We start from the raw sequence: 9,688 nt of genomic DNA, 5'->3' as shown, positions 1-9,688 counted from the left end.
GAGCGTGGGTGTGAGGTTGGCGCTGTCTGGGCTGAAACCAGGGCACGGGGAGGGCGCAGTGCGGCGCTGACTCAAGGTATGGCAAATAGCTGCGTGCAGTTTGATACGGCGTTGTGAACAGTGAAAAATACGCAGCTGTGCTTTCCCTTTGGGTGCAGCTTGGTGTATGCTTGGATTACGCGTGCACAAATGTGGCTGTTTTAAAGAGCACTCACAGCTTGTGTGGCATAGAGGCACACACTGTGCAGATGGCTGACACTCATGCCAGAGCGTAGGTGATTCCAGGCTATCATGAGAGTGTCTGCTGGCTTGGGAGGGAAGCAGAGCTGTGGATCACTGACCCCTTTTCCATCGTTTTTTGGCTGTACTGCTGCAAAGCAGAAGGGTGGACTGAGAAGTGTGAATTGTGATACACACCTGTCATCAGCATCTTATCGAGGTTCTTAGGACAGAGCACTGCATTTGCTATACTTGGAGAAATGGCTTTGAGTGCAGGGTGCTTGCTTTTTATTGATATGGTTGGCTGGACTATTGCCACTTGCATGAAGTGGAGTGGTACATGGTGGCCTCATCAGTGAAGCCCTGCTGCGCTGACAATAGTAGGTATCGTAGATTCTTACCATATCATGGAATGGTTTGGGTTGTCAGGGTCCTCAAAGCTCACCCAATTCCAACCCCCTGACAATGGGCAGGGCTGCCACCCAGCATATCGGGCTGCCCAGGGCTCTATCCAACCGGTCCGTGAGAGCCTCCTGGGATGGGACAGCCACAGCTTTTCTGGGCAGCCTGTGCGAGTGCCTAACCGCTCATGACGGAAAGAATTTCCTCACTGCACCTAAATCTCCGCTCTTTTAGCTTAAAACCATTCCCCCTTGTCCTGTTGCCGTCAGATCATGTAAAAAGACTTTTTCCATTGTTTTTATGAGCATCCTTTACGTACTGAGTATACTTAAGAAACACTGACCATGGGGCATGGTCTTCCTTCTTTACTTTAAAGACAGGTTGCTTCAGGCACCCTTGGTGTGACTTTGTGCTACTTAGCAGAGTGCCAGTCGATCTACTCACGCAAGTTTTCACGTTAGATGAGTCCTTCTCCTTATTAGCAGAACTGATGCTCTAGATCTGAACAGCATATACCAAGCTCCTTTGCGATTTCCGTTTTCCTCATTTTGGATAAGTAAAGGAACAGTTTTTTTTTGTTTTTATTTTTTGAGCCCTATACAAAATGAGTTGAACTCCCGGTGGATTACATTGGGAACAATTTACAGCAATTCCGTGCTTTGATTATCTTTTTTCTTGTGAAGTAGGCAATCTGTTGTTCCTTTGACATGATTATCAGTACCACCATATGACTTAAACTCTTACTTGTCTAGAGGCATGAGATTATCCAGCGCTTGGAGTTAAGGACCCAACCTGCAGTAGCGTTGCGTGAGACAGGTGTGTGTGCTGCATTGAGCACTGCAAATGGATGTGCAGTTTTCTCCATGATAAACCTAGACCTGGCAGCATTTCCATGAAGCCTACCCTTGAAAAGAAATGAGAGTCCTCTAATTCTCATTTCTTGTTCCGCAGGGCATGTCTTTATTTACAGCTTTTTCCAACATAAATTTTTGGTACCTTTTGTCAATGCCTGAAGAGCAGAAATGTCTGAATACTCTTTCATCCTCTTTAAACTTTTAGTTTAAAAGTAATTGTTCTGAAAGCTGACGTGGTCCAACAGCAGCTTACATACTTCAGGTCCAGGAACAGGAACATGCAGCTCTTCCCTTGCACTCAGTTCTCTAAACCAATTGTGCTAAGTCCAACTGTGGTTAACGACATGCTGACATTAAGTATGTTGTGTAATCACAAGGAGGGATTCTCATCAGTGACCTGTGGTGTAGTCAGAACTGGTGTGTGGTCAATTTACAGAAGAAATTTTATGCAGTAGAAATGTAAGTTATAACAGATGAAATAAGACTTTAAAGTGCTTGTGCTAATTGAATGTATTAAAGTACAAAAAGTATAGTTGTTCTTAAGATTTTAGGAGTTAGGAAGGTCTTCTTTTGCTGCCTTGCATGCTATAGATCTGAGCTAAGACTTGTCTGTTTACTGTGACATTGGTTTAGATGTAGCTTGTATCTCAGGAATTTTTGAGACTGCTGCAGTAAAACTTTGAGTGTGCTAGTGCTGCAGATAATTAAAAATTAAGGTCTGCTGGTGCTTGAAATCAGTTTTCTTAATGTTGTCTTTTCCAGTTTTTATATGCTCCACTGTGATTAAATAATTAGAACTATTGCAGTTAAACGGTAATGGTCTTGCTTTTGGTCATTTTCATTTTTAGGATGGTGCTGAAGATACTTAATAAAATGCCCGGTCTCAAGTCATAACTCTTTCTACTGTACGGCCCATAAGGACTGTATTGCATACCACTCCTTCTAGCATCTGGAAGGATCATCATATGGGTGACCTTGTCCAATCCCTACTTGAAGGTCAATGTTAGGCTTTGCTCAGTTTCTTGCCCCAGACAAGTTCTAAATATCTCTAAAAGATAGAATCATAGAATTATAAAGGTTGGAAAAGACCACTAAGATTATTTCATCCTACTCTCATCCCATCCCCACCATGCCCACTGACCATGTCCCTCAGTGCCACATCCACACATTTCTTGAATTTCTCTAGGGACGGTGACTCCACCACCTCCCTGTGCAGCCTGTTTCAAATCTCATGACTCTTTCAGAGCAGCATCTTTTCCTAGTTCCCAACCCAATGGAGACTACCCAGTCACTCTGACCCCTTGTTTTGTTTTTGTGCCACTCTCAGCATGAATTTCCCTTTGTCACCTGAGAATTTCCTTGGTTTCAGGTTATGACCATTGCCACCACCTGTCCTTTTCCAGTGCACCTCTGAAACATTGTCTTCTCTATCATCCCTCCAGGCAGCAGAAGAATGCAACTAGATTTCCCCTTCCAGATTTTAGACTCATGCTTTTTTTTTTTTTATTTGAGAGAAAACAGTACAAAATGTCAAGAAAATGTAAATAAATGTTTTGCTTCTGGGACATATGTAAGCATTACCAAGTGTTTTGCAAGAAAATTAGTTTTCCACTCCTTTTTTTTTAATCTGCATTGAGCCATAGTCCTTACATCTGCAGCAGACACTGATCCAGGGTTTCTCCGTTGCTTTTTTTAATTCATGTGCAAAGAATATTCTCTTCTAAGAAGCAGGTCTGTCTTTCCTTGCTGCATCCAACTTCCTTTGCCACATAGCAGGCAGTAAATTTTACATGGAAAGCATGTTTTATCTCAAAGTCCAGGCACATCTTCTTTTAAAAAAAACAAGTAAAAACCAACCAACCAACCAAAACACCAAGAAGCAAGGAAAAAAACACCATCTTTGTCACTCTTCTATGTTTCTTCTGATGATATTTCTATTGGTTTTAACTGGAAACTTGAAATAGTTGGAGTTTGGTCTGATGGTAGTGTGAACTCATAAACACATCTGTATAGATAGTGGTGCAAATTTTTCAACTGTCTTATGGTTCATTAATAATCATTTGTTAATAGAAATAATTTTATTATCGGCTAGACATTTTAAATGGAGCTGCTTTTAAATTACTGGTGTAAAACTAATTAGTTGTGTTGTAGATAAGTGGTGCTCTTTGTTGCAAGCTTCCCCTTTCTTATATTTTCTGTGCCTGGAGGGAATTCTCAGGAAGGGAATTTAAATCCTCATCTGGAGTGCTGTTGAAGGCAATTAAATAGAAATTCTTGTTCACCCTGCTTTTACTCGGTTGCTGATGAACAATGGAGGCTAGTATTGAACGTTCATTTTCATGGTAGTGCTTTCTTCTTGTTGTCTCTGAATGTTTCTTGACACATTTAGGAATAATTTCATTCCTTATTAAAAAAAAAAATAAAATGGCATGGCTGCCTGCAGCCTCATACTGCGGTGTATTGATTGAAACTAGCACAGTATGTAGTGGGACTGCAGAAGGATGGCTGTGCCTGTAGCTGAGTTGAATGTAAATGCCATTTTCCCCAGGACTTTCTGAAGGCTTTGCTGATTGGTAACTGGTATATGAATTTCAGCTGGCCTATAGACATCCACAGTCTGCATGCTTTTACTCAAAGCTTCCCTGGGGAAAAGGCTATGAATTGTTTACCTTTGTGCTACAGTTCTGCGTCTGTAGCAGTCAGGGTATTACTTATGTTTTCCACGTCTCTGATCTCCTCAGTACTTCTGACATAGATAAAACCTCTAGCACATTGGTATGCAGATTTTTTTTGCAAGTTAAATACTTCATGCAGATATTGACTTCTGTGACTTTACCATTGCACTGAAAGTTGCATTACTTTTATGGAATTAAGTAGCATAGATATACTGGTATTTGGAAATAAAATTAAATGCTTTTTGCCTTTATGAAATAAGAAAACAGCTTTTTAAGGTAGCATTTATGGATTTATCGTAATTAACTCTGCTGTGCTTGTAGCTGTAACATACTGCATCTCGAGTCATGAATAGGTGCCCCATAACCATCCTTTTCACTGTGTGGCAGATGCTGTCATTGGCATTTTCAGTTGGGACGCTGAACAATTTCCTTAAGGTCACATCAAGTGTTTGTAGCAAAGCTTAAACTGTCCTGTAAAGTTTGGTTTTTGCCCTTTTTATAAGGCTGCCCAATCTCATGAAGACACATAAGGAAACCCCAATTAGACAGCTTACTTTGAAGTGTATATAAAACATTTAGCGCTTTTTCTGCAAAATGAGCATATGGAATAGAAGGTATGTTGCTAATTTTTTTTTTCATTTTATTTGTTTACTTTTTAAATAAAAATAAAAAGACAATTAATATTGTGTGACATAGAGAGTAAAACTTATTCTTGAGTACTGAAATTAAGAAATGACCCATGCCTGGATGATTGCTTGGCTGTGATTGAATTCCAATCAGTTCTTTTGTATTCTTTGTTTAGAGTTGAATGATAAATTAGTGATGGCATCCAGCATCTTTCTGTCTTGTGCCTGTCTGTCGGAGTGTCCAGCATCCTGCTCTCCTGAACACAGGAGGAATTGGACAAACTGAATACTTCTGTAGCTGTAAAATGAACTGTTTTCAGTTTACCTGACAAACCAAAAGTTCGTTCTCTGTTGTTTCCCCCACTGCCCCCATGTGCCCCTGCTGATTCAGCCTGTATTCTCAATCTGTTTCCAAGTCTGCAATCTGCTTGCCTCTGTGGGCTGTCTATTGTACATGCACTATCCTTACAATACCTATGATTAATTCCCTTTTTCTTGCACCATTTTGACTAACCATGCATCTGTGTTTGTTTTTATTGCAATATGCCTATTATTTATATTTCAGGACTTTCATCACTTCAGTATTAGATTCCAAAAGGAAACTTCTTGATCTCTGTCAGTTGTGTTAAATGAACAGCAGGAGACATGCCAACTACATAAAGATTTAATCTAAACTATGGATAAATTTTAGTGGCATAGAACTTTCCATCTTTATTAGCAAATGGATATAACGTGACATTGGTCAACTCATCAGTCACTTCTGCAAGGACATCATTATTTGTTCTTTACATTGCAAAGCTGCCAACGCACACAAGGTTTAGGTTCTGTGTTACCTGCTTCAAAGATAAATCATGATCCTTGTCCCAGGTGTTGGACAATCCACGTACACAAAGGGTGAGGAGCGCAGAGTAACAAATAACCAAGTGATCAGAACCGAGCACTGAGCGTGTGCCTGTGGGAAAGGCCATGGAAAGAAACATTCCCAGTAAAGCTAAACACCGGTTAGGCTTTGGTAACTAAGAAACTGCTCCTTCCAGGATGACTGCTTCCAGCATTCAGATTATAGAATGACTGAGACTGGACAGGACTTCTAGAGGTCATCACTGAAACAGGTTGCCCAGAGAGGTGGTGGATGCCCCGTCCCTGCTGATACTCAAGGTCAGGCTGAAGGGGGCTCTGAGCAACCTGATCTACCTATGGGTGTCCCTGTTCATGGCAGGGGAGTTGGACTAGACGACCTTTAAGGGATCCCTTCCAACTCAAACCATTCTGTGATTCTACCTATGATCAGCCCCTCTGCTCAAGCAGGAACACCCAGAGCAGGCTGCCTAGATGAGCGGGGTGTGAAATACTGGAGGTAATTTTTAAAGAGAATTCGTCTAAATGGAGCACCAGCACATCTGCCACCACACTGCATCTTATGGAGGGCACATTTGCATACCAACTGATTTTGAAGAGCCTGCTTAGCCACTCCATCCCCTGCTAAGCCTGGAATAGAGAGAAATACAGTGTAGGCCTCTCTCTGTAACTGATGGCTCCTTCACCAAAAAACGTTACAGAATCTTGAGCTCTGGTTAATGAATGGTGAAGAAAGGTCTAAAATATATAGTAAGCTTAAAAGATTTGTTTTTTTTGAAAGACGAGCAGAACTGCAATTGATTAAGGAACCATGGAGTAATAAGTGTGTTTTCAAGTGGTGCCACAAAATGAGAGCTGTCCCCAAAAGTAATGCCATGAAGGCTTCTCTAGCAAAGATTTCTGTCTGTGTTATCATACTGAAGTTTGCCTTCGAAATATGCTGCCCTCTTGGATAAACCCAACTTGCTTTCCCCTTGTTTTTGTGTTAGGGCTGTGGAAATGTCAGCTGAACATGAGCCAGCAGTGTGCCCAGGTGGCCAAGAAGGCCAATGGCATCCTGGCTTGTTTCAGAAATAGAGCAGCCAGCAGGAGCAGGGAGGTGGTCATCCCTCTGTACTCAGCACTGGTGAGGCCGCACCTTGAGTACTGTGTTCAGTTTTGGGCCTCTCGCTGCAAGAAAGACTTCGAGGCACTGGAGTATGTCCAGAGAAGGGCAATGAAACTGGTGAGGGGTCTGGAGCACAAGTCTTATGAGGAGCGGCTGATGGAGCTGGGATTGTTCAGTCTGGAGAAGAGGAGGCTCCTCTTCTCGCTTATAGAGACCTTATCGCTCTCTATAACTACCTGAAGGGAGGTTGTAGTGAGCTGGGGGTCGCCTCTTCTCTCTTTTAACTAGTGATAGGATGAGGGGGAATGGCCTCAAGTTGCACCAGGGGATATTCAGGCTGGACATTAGGAAATTCTACTTTTCTGAAAGAGTGGTCAGGTGCTGGAATGGGCTGCCCAGGGAAGTGGTTGAGTCACCAACCCTCGAGGTATTCAAGGAAAGTTTAGATGTTGTGTTGAGGGACATGGTCTAGTGAGAATTATTGGTGGTAGGTGGACAGTTGGACTGGATGATCTTGTAGGTCTTTTCCAACCTTGGTGATTCTCTAATTCTATGAAATAACTGATACATAATGCATTCCGCTTTGCAGCACATTAGCAGCTGAAACAGGTAATCATTTGAACAAGTTCAATGCTGCTGCATTATTTATCAGAGAAACTACATTAAGTGTCAAAGTCATACAGGCAGGCTGCCTGCTCATCCTGATAGCAGTCAAGTCATGTTTTATTGCTTGTTAATCATCACACACCAGAAGATTAAGTTTCTGCACAGAATTCTTGCCCCAAGACATGGCTAGTAAAATTAAAAGTGAAACTCGGAAATAGCATCCTTCATTATCTACTTCTGTTTTTAGCTGATTTTTTATGTATACGTTGCTTTCTACACCCAAATTAAATGTGTAGCTTCTCTTCTCCTCCCTTCTTTAAAAATTTTTTTTTAAGTTCCACATATAATTTTCATTGCATGGGGATCATTTTGTGTAGCTGACTATACACTAGTTTTTTATTGCTGTTCATATTTGACATAAATATTCTCTATGTTGTTTTGATCAGTTGGATTTTTCTATTGCTCTTTCACAAATCTGTTCTCATTTTATTTCTTTCATGCTGCTTTGCTTCTGACACTTGAATTTCCATCTAGAATTATCCTGTGTTCAGTCGCATATGACCTTTTCCTTACACCTTTCTCTGTGATCACTGACCTCTTTACTGTGCATATCCACTGCCACTACCCTTTATAATTCACTCAAATGTTAATCATTGTATAAATCTCATCATTTCATAGTTCTCAAAGCTTAAATTTTAAGACATCCCTTAAAAAGTCTCAATTCTTTATATACACATAGTACAATTAAATAATGTAATACAGTTTTCAGGTCTCAGAATATAAATGCGATATTTAATGGCATCTTGTAACTCAACTTTTATGATGATCTTGAAATAATCTCCTAACTCAGTCAATAGCACTTTTTCAAGCAAAGTCTTGAGAAGTGTGGTGGGACTAGTACAGTATGAAATTCAGACTGTTAGGGTAGTCTTTGTCAGAATGATAAGTGCGCCTCAGTCTTTGTGGCTAACTTCAGCTGTTGTGCCTGTGCTGGGAAGAGGTTCTCCAGGGAACAGAAACCATGCAGGGTTTCGTACATAGATCTCTACAGCCTTGTCCAACTCACAATTTGAATTCGGAAGATGATGTGCTTTGTCAGAAAGAATCTGCCTGGTGATTGATGAAACTAAGAGCCAGCAAGGGACTAGTGGTAGCTTCTCAGTGTCTTTCTTGAGTAGTCACACCAAGCAAGGCAGCACCATACTAACAATAACTATAGTAATTAATCTACCTGTGAGGTGCAGTACAGCATCAGTCCAAAACCAAACAGAAACAACATGAATGAATCATCTGGGCTCCACTCCTGCCCAGGTAATGGTGGGAGACAGCCGTGGCTGTGCCAGCTTTCCAGGCTGCAGCCTGCTCGTGCTGGTGGCTGGTCATGTGTGAGGTGTGCTGTCACATCCATCCCTGGCAACTGGTCCTCTTTGGAAGGCAGTTGTTCCTGTTAGAAAGCTAGCTGACCTGGAAAGTTTTTAAGGTGGCTAACTTTTCACACTGTAAAGATGTAGGGATTCCACAGGGTGAGGAGTTGGACTTGATGATCCTTATGGGTCCCTTCCAACTCGAGATATTGTATGATGGTTTCAGTGAAGTAAGTATGCACGGTCAATAGAAATATCTATATCGTAGTAAGTCAGTGAGGTTTTATAAATGAGTAAGTGCATTGAGCAAATTACAAAAGTATAAAAATCAAAGCAGAACAAAGGTCTGGCTACTAGCTGAAAATCCCCAAACTGTGCAACTGTGCAAAAACTATTTCTGTATGGCTTAACTTAGAAGAAAGGAATCTTGTGGAAGTATGCAAGTGGATATGCTGGGAAAGTTTAAACTTCTTGTCATTGTATATAGACCATGAAGAACAGAAGCAGGACTTTTTGGTTGCATTTGAATTAAAAGACATCTTGCGTTCTTCTCCATGCTGCATGGATTTGCATAATTTCCATTGATATGTAGAAAGAGCTGTACTTTCTTTCTTTTCATCCTCAAACTTTTAACATATTGACAGCAATTTTATAAATAAACTGGATAGTATAATATACAATAATATTTCATATGGGTTTCATAGGAAAAATTTTTAACTTTTAAAGCATTAAATACACAGTAGTTTTCTCTTAAACTAATCTAAATTGTATTTAAATTTTTGAGAATTCAGTTATGTTTTTATGCATTGTGTCTGTATTATATCTGCACTTTCATCTTTGTATAAGGTTCATATCTGTCAGGGGCAAAGATTCAGGCAGTGGGGTGAGAATGTCCTTTGTAAGAGCAAATGCATAGTATACACAGTGCATTGTAGCATTGAAAATCAGCACGGAAGTCCAAAACAGAATCAGTTCA

General features: G+C 40.8%; 1 protein-coding gene and 1 long non-coding RNA gene across 21 annotated transcripts in view; both read left to right on the top strand.

The window, feature by feature from the left end:
• The window catches only part of LOC110394938, a 42,708-nt gene extending 42,555 nt beyond the window's left edge, over nucleotides 1-153 (top strand). For 2 of the 3 annotated variants that reach the window (XR_002436050.1, XR_002436045.1), the window contains one exon: nucleotides 16-153. This is a non-coding gene — a long non-coding RNA (uncharacterized LOC110394938). The remainder of the gene's footprint in view (nucleotides 1-15) is intronic. The other variant, XR_002436047.1, reaches the window with a different exon arrangement.
• Nucleotides 1-9,688, top strand: part of BICD1 (BICD cargo adaptor 1) — a 171,738-nt gene that overhangs the window by 74,801 nt on the left and 87,249 nt on the right. The gene's annotated exons all lie outside the window — the stretch shown is intronic.

This window comes from Numida meleagris, chromosome 1 (assembly GCF_002078875.1).
Source record: "Numida meleagris isolate 19003 breed g44 Domestic line chromosome 1, NumMel1.0, whole genome shotgun sequence".
Lineage (NCBI taxonomy): Eukaryota > Metazoa > Chordata > Aves > Galliformes > Numididae > Numida > Numida meleagris.
The sequence above is the reverse complement of the archived record's forward strand: the minus strand, read 5'-3'. Positions and strand labels throughout refer to the sequence as shown.